The 9106-nt window shown below is 35.9% G+C and overlaps 1 protein-coding gene across 3 annotated transcripts in view; it reads right to left on the minus strand.

Annotated features, from left to right (window-relative positions):
* LOC143257445 (uncharacterized) overlaps positions 1–8840 on the minus strand; it is a 44960-nt gene extending 36120 nt beyond the window's left edge. For all 3 annotated transcript variants that reach the window (XM_076516138.1, XM_076516137.1, XM_076516139.1), the window contains exon 1: positions 8741–8840. The gene's annotated coding sequence lies outside the window, so the exon portion shown is untranslated. The remainder of the gene's footprint in view (positions 1–8740) is intronic.
* Between the last annotated feature and the right edge of the window lie 266 nt (positions 8841–9106).

A 9106-nucleotide genomic window follows, 5' to 3' on the forward strand; every position in this document is an offset into this window, starting at 1 on the left:
TTTTTCGAGAGCACCAACATTGTCATGCAGATTGCTTCGAAAAATCTGAGTTCATTCTCATTTTGGGGTAAACATGGCCGATATCTTCAATGCTCTCAACCAACAGATGCAGAGCAGTGGAGTCAACATCATCGAAGCAGAAGAAAACCTGAAGGCTTTTCAAATAAAGCTACCGTTATGAAAACGACAAACAGAGAATGATAACTTCGCAAACTTTCCTCTGCTGGACGACTGTGTAAGTAAGATCGAAGATGTATCTGAAATCGGAGACAATTCTGTTCCCGGGGAACTGAAGCAAGCAATTGCCATGCACTTAGATGAGCTCGCAAAGTCTCTCGACGGATACTTCTCCACCAGTGAGTCATATCCAGCATGGGCGATACAGCCGTTCACGTTTAGTGTTAAGACAGCAGATGTCAATGATGAATACCTCGACGAAATCATTAAACTTCAGCAGAGCCAGATTTAATAGCAACTTTTCAAAACAACAACGCTCTTAACGTTTTGGTGTCACCAAATCGTAGCGTACCCTCTTATTGCTAAGAAAGCCCTTGAGATACTCATACCGTTTGTTACAACGTATTTTTGTGAGCAATCCTTTACGAAGATGGTAGACATAAAAACGAAGAAAAGGAAAATACTTTGTTGCGAAAATGATATGAGTGTGGCACTTGCCAAAGTTAAGCCGCGCATTTTTGAACTTGTCTCTGAAAGGCAACAGCAAAAGTCGCATTGATTTATGTTTTTGATTTTGTGTGAAATTCATGTTATGTTGGTTTTGTTCTTTGAACACAGTGATATTGTGTGAAACTGATGCATGGTTCATTTTGTGCACTAATAACATATCTACTTATGTTTTGAATTCGAAAAAAAAAAATCATATTTTATTTTTTCCAAATTACGAAGGGTTCAGTGAATGCAAATACGAAACTTCCGGGATTCAGTACCTCCAACAAGGTTAAGAACCACTGGCCTAGGTATTTTTTCCAAATTTTGATAAAATAGTTTAAACGGTGCATCTCAAGTCTAAGGATAAGATTGCTGTAAAGGGCGCCACCATGTTTAGTGATCGTCACGGTACTGCTGTATACATTTCCGCTTTCATCACTTTCAATCAGTACTCTGTCAGTCCAAATAAAGTCTACCACTATCATCCAATGACAGATGGATCAGTTGCTGCACCTCAGTATTAAACAAGCTGATCTCATTAGCCTGGATGTAGAATCAATTTCTGGCCAACTCATGCTGCGTGGGGTCAAGGTTCGGGAAAAAGGAAGTAAAACTTTTCACAAACTGGTCTCAGATAACTTTTAATAATATGGATGGGAGATTTAATATTAATATTTGGACAAAAGTATTTAAGGCAAAGGAACATCTCGAAATTCCATCATTTTTTCCCCTTCCAGAATGAAATATTCCTTACAAACCCAATAACGAAGTCATTCAGCATCATGCTCTCAAAGTTTTTTCTATGTAATGAAACAAACAGTGCAGTTAACTTTGTAAAAATATCCTTGAGATAGGCAAGAAGTAACACCTTACGTATGTCACACAGAAAATACCCAAAATCTGTATTGCTTGTACAATCTGAAACATATAGCAAACAGTTCCTCTCGCAGGGTAAACAGTCTTTCAAGCCCCTTTCCTTACAAAGGCCATGTTACCTCTTTATAAACAAAACCACATGCTACTTAATTCTTCTTTATTAACAGCTTTAGAACCATGTGTGCACAAAGCTGAGGAACTTTGAGGTAGTTCATAAGGAACGTCACATTCTGTAAAATGTCATGAAGCTCAGAGCCCAGCTCCTTTACAGCCAACTGTTTCTTGTGAATCATACAATATTCGCAGGCAGATGGTACCAGTTTGTTTTTTTCAATCAAGGTTTGTAACACTCTCTTGATGGAGCTCCAAGAGTGAAAAATATTGCAAGACGATTCCATGGAATATTATAAACCAATTCAGTACATCAAAAATCTCCTCTTCTGTTTACTGGCTATAAAGAAGGAAACAGAACAAAATGTCTTCGATTATGTCATTCTTCCATATACGACATACTTAAGCCATTAAATGGACCTCAAATCTTCTGTGCTAACGTCTGCTTGAAGTGTAAAAGCCTCAGTTGTACGAAGGCGCTCTACTAGTATTCATTCTTATGTTATTTTAAAGCGTAATAACTTCTAATTTGTTTGCCTCTGCTTTACCAAACAAAATTGTGACTATATCAACGAGAATTGGCAAAAACCACTGTTCTCCAGATGTTTGAAGTTTTTCGTACTGTAATGTATGCGGATGCTTGCTTCGAATGAGGCTTTTCATGCAAATTTTGGTACAGACATTTCTTTTTTGTAATTTAATTTTTATGCTCCATTTTCTTCTTGCGATTCACGTTGGGTTTCAAAATGACGACGCAACGTATTTTGTTTGATACTTTCTAAGGACACAACTGATAGTTATAACGCATAGTAAACTCTCTTTATTGTTCTGCAGCACACTTGTCAAAATAAGTTCATTGAAGATCTCATCCAATCTTCTTATGGGCTTGTTGCCTCCAATTTTAGCGTTTCCTCTTGAAGTTTTGCCACTGCTTGCACCTAACATGAGTGGTTTGGATTCTTTAGTACGGACTAACATTCTGTTATTACCCATGTGAGAACTAGGTCAAACACAAGTGCTGGTATAAATTACATATTTAATCACCAGAGTTGGCCCATAAGATCAATCAGCAGCCCCCTCCCACTGGCACAGCGGTATATCTACGAACTTATACTGTTAGAAACCGGGTCTTGATACCGTGGTGGGCATAGCATAGATAGCCCATTGTGCTTAATTCAAAACAACAACATAAATCAACAGCGCTTCTAACAAATAATGCAGATGCTACTGTGATAGCATAAATAACAGTACATTTCAATCGGATCTTTCAGCTTTTTGTACTACGTATGATTTTTTTCTGTCTCCGAGTTCTCAACTCCAAGTTCCGGATGCATTGATATATTTTATAAGGTAGTCATGACTGGTGAGCCAAAGTTTGTATCTCCTTCGTACGTTGCTATACAAATTTGTTTGTGTCTTATCTCGTTTTTCCTCAAAAACTTTGACATAGCTCTCCATTCCTAATTTTCCAGGAACACAACTACACTATCATATGACTGAGAATACGGTGTGATCTAAATATATAGTTGTTAAACATGCTGACTGTGGCGAGACACTGTATTAGCAGAAGCAAGTCATTCTCAGAAAGTGCAATTAATTCTCAGTGCAGCCATATTCTTAATGGAGTGATGGGAGAAAAATAAAGGTTTCTCCAAAAATATTCATTCTTTGATAGATTGTTTAGGCAGATTATTCATGATGAAAGTTTGTAGAATGGACGGCAACTGCCTGTTGAGGAGACACAAGTGCAGAGGACGACGTTTCGAATGTCTTCCGTCTTTGATCCTCAGACCTGAAGACGAAACGCGGAAGACTTTCGAAACGTCGTCCTCGAAACTTGCGTCTCCAGAGCAGGCAGTTGCCATCTATTCTAAAAAGTTTCAATAATATTCATGTTATATATAGTTTTACAACGAGTATTTTTCTAGACACATGAAAGTAAAAGAACCGCATTATTTTCACAGCCACATACTAAGGGTAGCTACGAAATCAAAAGCTCACTTGAATTCGTATGTATCATAATTACTTGTTTCGTGAGATATACGATTAAAATAATTTTAAGATCTGAACTGTGTTCATTTATAGGCTTGAAATAGTCACTGCTTGTTGTACAGCTTCAACAGTTTTATCAAAAAAACGAATAATTATTTTCGTTCCACCTCTGATTTGTTTTACTTAACGACCCATCATTCCAGTTAAGGAGATGGTGGAAAAATCAGAATAATAAATTTGTATGTGTGTTTTTGGACAGAATAGCATACGGACAACTAGTACTTTCAACTGATTGTGGTATTTGTTTTGTAGCGTGGGATGAAATGATGCAAATTACAACTTAAAAACTGAAATACAAAGCAAACCCAACTGTCTCGTCTTGTTGAATAGCCCTAAAACCTGAACGTTCTGTCCTATTGAAATAATATATGTAATGATTGGTTATGAACAAAAGTAAAATGAATATTTTTGTCATTGCTGAAACTCTAACATATAAAATGTATATACTATGTGTACATTTTGTTTAGGTATGTATAATAAAGGTAAACAGTAAACTTTATACACGCCATATATATATATTTGTGTTTTTTAAGGTAATCTTAATAAAACGCTTCATGAATTTCATATCTGTGGGAACTTTCGAAGTATAGAATTCACTAAATGGTAATGGCGTTTAGTGGAATATCTTACAGTTTGTTGTTCATCTTTCTGATAAATAAATTATTGAACAAGATAATTAATGGATGATGTTTAACCAGATTCTTATCTATATTATATTTTTGGCTAATGTTGATGATAGCTGGAGTGCTGTGCTCTCCAGTACCACAGCGGTAAGTCTGAAGATTTTTAATGTTGAAAACCGGGTTTTGATATCCATGGTTAAGCTTTTTTGCTTAACAAATAACAAACAAACAACCTTCAACTGAACTGATACATCACAAAAATGTTAAATGTATATATAAAAAACATTTTTATATTAGCTGTGTTTCTATGGCATTAATGTGCTATAGTTTATAACGTGAAATAATATCGTTGTATATTTGGCATTCGCTCCCTCATTAAGGTAAGCAACTATTTAAGGTCACGTTGCAATAAAACTATCAGGACTGTGTGTGAAAAAGAGTTAGAATGTTCTTAGTTGTAGTTAGTTGATAGTAAGTAAAGCTAACGAACTTAATATTTTAAAGTGTTATACGTATAAAGATTTAGTCAATTCGAATATGTAGAAGTAATAAATGGATTTTGTTGCTTGGGATGTAAGAGGTAAGGTTATTTACGTAATATGTATCTTCTTGCAATTAGAATCTTTGTGTATTAAAGATATATGAGGCACTTGTTAGGGGCTTGACATCAAGTAGCGAATCTAACTACCATTGTCTCACAACATTATTAAGCATCAACGGCATATCTTCACGTGTATAAGATACGTTTATGTTTTGAAAAAGTCTTAATTTAATACATCTTATAGTAAAAACCTAGTACTGTCATTAACACCCAAACACCACTCTAGGTTTCACTTGTCTACAATGTGTGTACCTAAACAAATACACGCACACTTTCATATCGTACCAGAACACACAATATTTTAGGTGTTGCATACAAATATAGCTGTATATCAAGAGAAGGTCAGGAGTAACCAGTACCACTCTTAATATTTGTCCGCCAATATAAATATTTTCTGTATAACTCCAAGCTCAGTGTGTACCATGTCTTCATGTACCATACAGCTGTAGACGAATAAAACCAAGCTCTACAAAACATCGTCCAGGCAGCCTTTTTACTTTTATACGATACCTGTTAGTTTTGTTTGTTTTGAACTTCGCGCAAAGCTACACGAAGGTTATCTGCGCTAGTCGTCCCTAATTTAGCAGTGTAAGACTAGAGAGTAGACAGCTAGTCATCACCACCCACCGCCAACTCTTGAACTACTCTTTTACCAACGAATAGTGGGATTGACCATCAATTATAACGCCTCAACGGCTGAAAGGGCGAGCACGTTTGGTGCGACGGGAATTTGAACCCGCAACCCTCAGATTAAGAGTCGAACGCCTTAAACCACCTGACCAGTGTGTTAGTAACTCTTTACGCATGCATGTTCAGATTATACCAAAAGAACACATCATGCTTTTTATACATCACAGTACATCTTTATACATGTTCAAGTGATGCCACTGCATTTTGTCCTTGATAATTCTAAAAGAATTATTGTGTCATGGGCGTAACTAGATATGGGACTGGGTGAGTTGAAGCCCCCGCCCTAGTTTTGTAATTAATTGTTTGAAAATAAAAATTAATTCTTGTTGCAAATTTTGAACGAAAATAACCTGTACATAGAATTTTTAAAAATTCGAGATTTAAATTAAGGTTATTTAAAGAGTACATAATCTTAAGTACACGTATATTCAAAAGTGTTTAGAATTTATCTTCCTATTATAATTTCGTGTCCCCCAGCAGGTTAACCGTAAGTTTATGGATTCAAAAACGCTAACTACCGGGATTTGATTTCCCGTGGTGAGGAGAGCGCAAATAGACAGCCCACTGTGTAGCGTTGCGCAAAAACATTATAATTTTGCAGCTACACACATATGTAATGAATTTTGGTTTTGTTTAGCTGATACCAAATATTCACGTAATTTATATTTTGTGTTTGTGCTATTTGATCGCTGGGAGGCCTCTCACTTCACCCTTTGCTTTTAAATTTTGGATATTATCACAGTATACCTTTACAGAACTTTATGGTTTTTCATATTACATTTGTACTTTAATACGTTGTACCAGCAAACACTCAGAGATACACGAGACAGAACTCGATTTAAACTACACTCTAAATATTTTCTGAAGTTATTTTCTAAATGCGTCTACATTATGAAAACAAGCTCATGTAAGTAATCAATATAACAAAGCGGAAACTCAAATTGACTGGTTAGTGTTAACACTGAAGTGATTTACTTGGTTGTACACAGTGGCTATTTCAATCACACTCAGTCTACGCGAATCTAGATATAATTGTTTACTTTCTTTTTTAACCATATATTTCACTCAGCCCTTCAGGATAGTTATCCAAATATAACTCTGAGGAGAGTGCATGAATGCGTAAGATAAGCCTTAACTTGCACAGAAACACTCTCCCAAACAATAAGTTGATATGTAATTTGAAGCGTAAAACACCGACTTCTAATGTCGAATTCCATTCTATTTTCACCACCATCCCCTCCCGCTTCCCTTGTGGCACATCAGAACATCTATGGAGTTACAAGGCTAGTGGTGTGCAGAACACAGATAGCCTATTCCATACAAACACATGTGATGTGTACTGTTACTAGCCAAAGTATGTATGAAGATTTCATTTCACGTTTTCTTCACATTTGACAGATTAGTAGCTGCAACCTTACCAACAATATTTGAAACCACGGGCATCTATATCATCGATATGAAACAACAAATTGAACTTCACGATATATTCTTTGGCAAATTTTAAATTAAGAATGAGTGATATATTTGTGTTGGTCCAACTGCCCATGGTGAACTAGGTTTTGAGGTTTAATAACAAATCCGGTGCCCGGCATTAAGGCGTTCGATTCGTAATTTGAGGCTCGCGGGTTCGAATACCCGTCGTACTAAACATACTCGCCCTTCCGCCCGTGGGGGCGTTGTAATGTAACGGTCAAACCCACTATTCGTTGGTAAAATAGCAGCCCAAGAGTTGGCAGTGGGTGGTGATGACTAGCTGCCTTCCCTCTTACACTGCTAAATTAGGGACGTCTAGCACAGATAGCCCTCGAATAGCTTTGCGCGCTATTCAAATAACAACAAAAAACTTAATAATAAATCTAGTCAAGAATCTCGCTAAGATAAAGAGAAACAAAAAATGTTGCTTGATTTGATGGTCAATTTTTTAATGATCAATAGTCACGTAATAAAACAGAGTCTAGCTTCCAGTTAATCTTACAATACTCGCAACTGAATATTAGTTTCAATCAAATATACTGTTGTTTTTGTAAACCTTTTCTTTTCCTCACAACTTGCAATATAAAAAAGATATTTACATAAATATTGTTTTGTTTTTTGCATTGCAGTTCGTTGTGTGGGTAAAAACAGGTAAGTACACCCTTTTGTTATGAATACCCTTCACTTGAGAGATCTTGGGATTTTACAAAAAGGAATAATGGTGTTTATACGTGCTGTTGTTTTATTTGCTGTATTCTGAAATGTATAACTACGTACAAAAGAATTAAGAATTGGTTCACATTTTTGTAGATTTCATTTACTTATTGATAGATCGTTTGTACGCTTTAAAGAAAGAAAACAAAAAAAGAGTATTATACTAACCAACGATCTACATATTTAAAATACGTTTATTTTTTACTTTTAGTGTTGTTCGTTTGTTTAAAGTTTGGTTTGTTTTAAATTTTGTGCAAAGCTACACGAAGGCTATCTGCGCTAGCCGTCCTTAATTTAGCAGTATAAGACTTAGAGTATAAGACAGCTAGTCATCTCTTGGGCTACTCTTTTACCAAAGAATAGAGGGACTGACCGTCACATTATAACGCCCCCATATCTGAAAGGAAAAGTATGTTTAGTGCGAAGGGGATCCGAACCCGCGACCTTGTTTACAGTTAAGCGCAAAACTACACTTTCCGTTATCGGTGCGCTGCCCATCATAGGTATCGATACCTGGTTTCTTGCGTTTTAGTCCGCAGACATGTCGCTGTGCCAGTGGCATGGGATACTTTCAGTAACTACTCACATATTATATAACTTTATATATTCACTTCATGACAATCGTGTTCAAAATATAAACCATTTAAATTAGGCAATTAAAGGAAAAGAGGTTACTGCATGGAAAACTTTAATAGTTTCAAATTATTATTATTTATTTAAAGCAGGTAACTTTGAATGAAGTGCTAATAAAGTACACTGCAGAAAACACTGTAAAATGTATATATGTGCATATACAATTATTTTACAAATACATGCGAAATTTTCGGGTACGTAATTTGATTATAAGACCATTATATTTATAAAACAATGCAAGAGAGATTAAATACAAATCATATACAAAATGTTCTAAAGAGCAACGCAAAATCCTTACCTGAAATGGAACAGAGCAACTCAGCTAGCTCTGAGCACTAGCTGTAGTTTAGTATTATTGGGCAAACTGATTCCCAGTCTGATATACTTAACGAACAAACTCACCTCAAGACAACTATATATATGACGTCAGCAAAACTGACCTGTTTTTTTTATTCTTAACGTTGCCATACCCTGCCTGCGTAAAATACGAAAGTGATGACGTCAAACCAAGCTGTCAATTCCACTGCAGCTCGATAGGTTTCTCTGCAGGAATACAAAGCTCGTCATGCATAATATTTGATGAGAATGATAAGTACCCAAATCATATTTATTCTGAAGCAAGCCTCACAAAATCGAAATGAAATATAAGAATCCAAGCTACAGA

Source organism: Tachypleus tridentatus, chromosome 7 (assembly GCF_004210375.1).
Source record: "Tachypleus tridentatus isolate NWPU-2018 chromosome 7, ASM421037v1, whole genome shotgun sequence".
Lineage (NCBI taxonomy): Eukaryota > Metazoa > Arthropoda > Merostomata > Xiphosura > Limulidae > Tachypleus > Tachypleus tridentatus.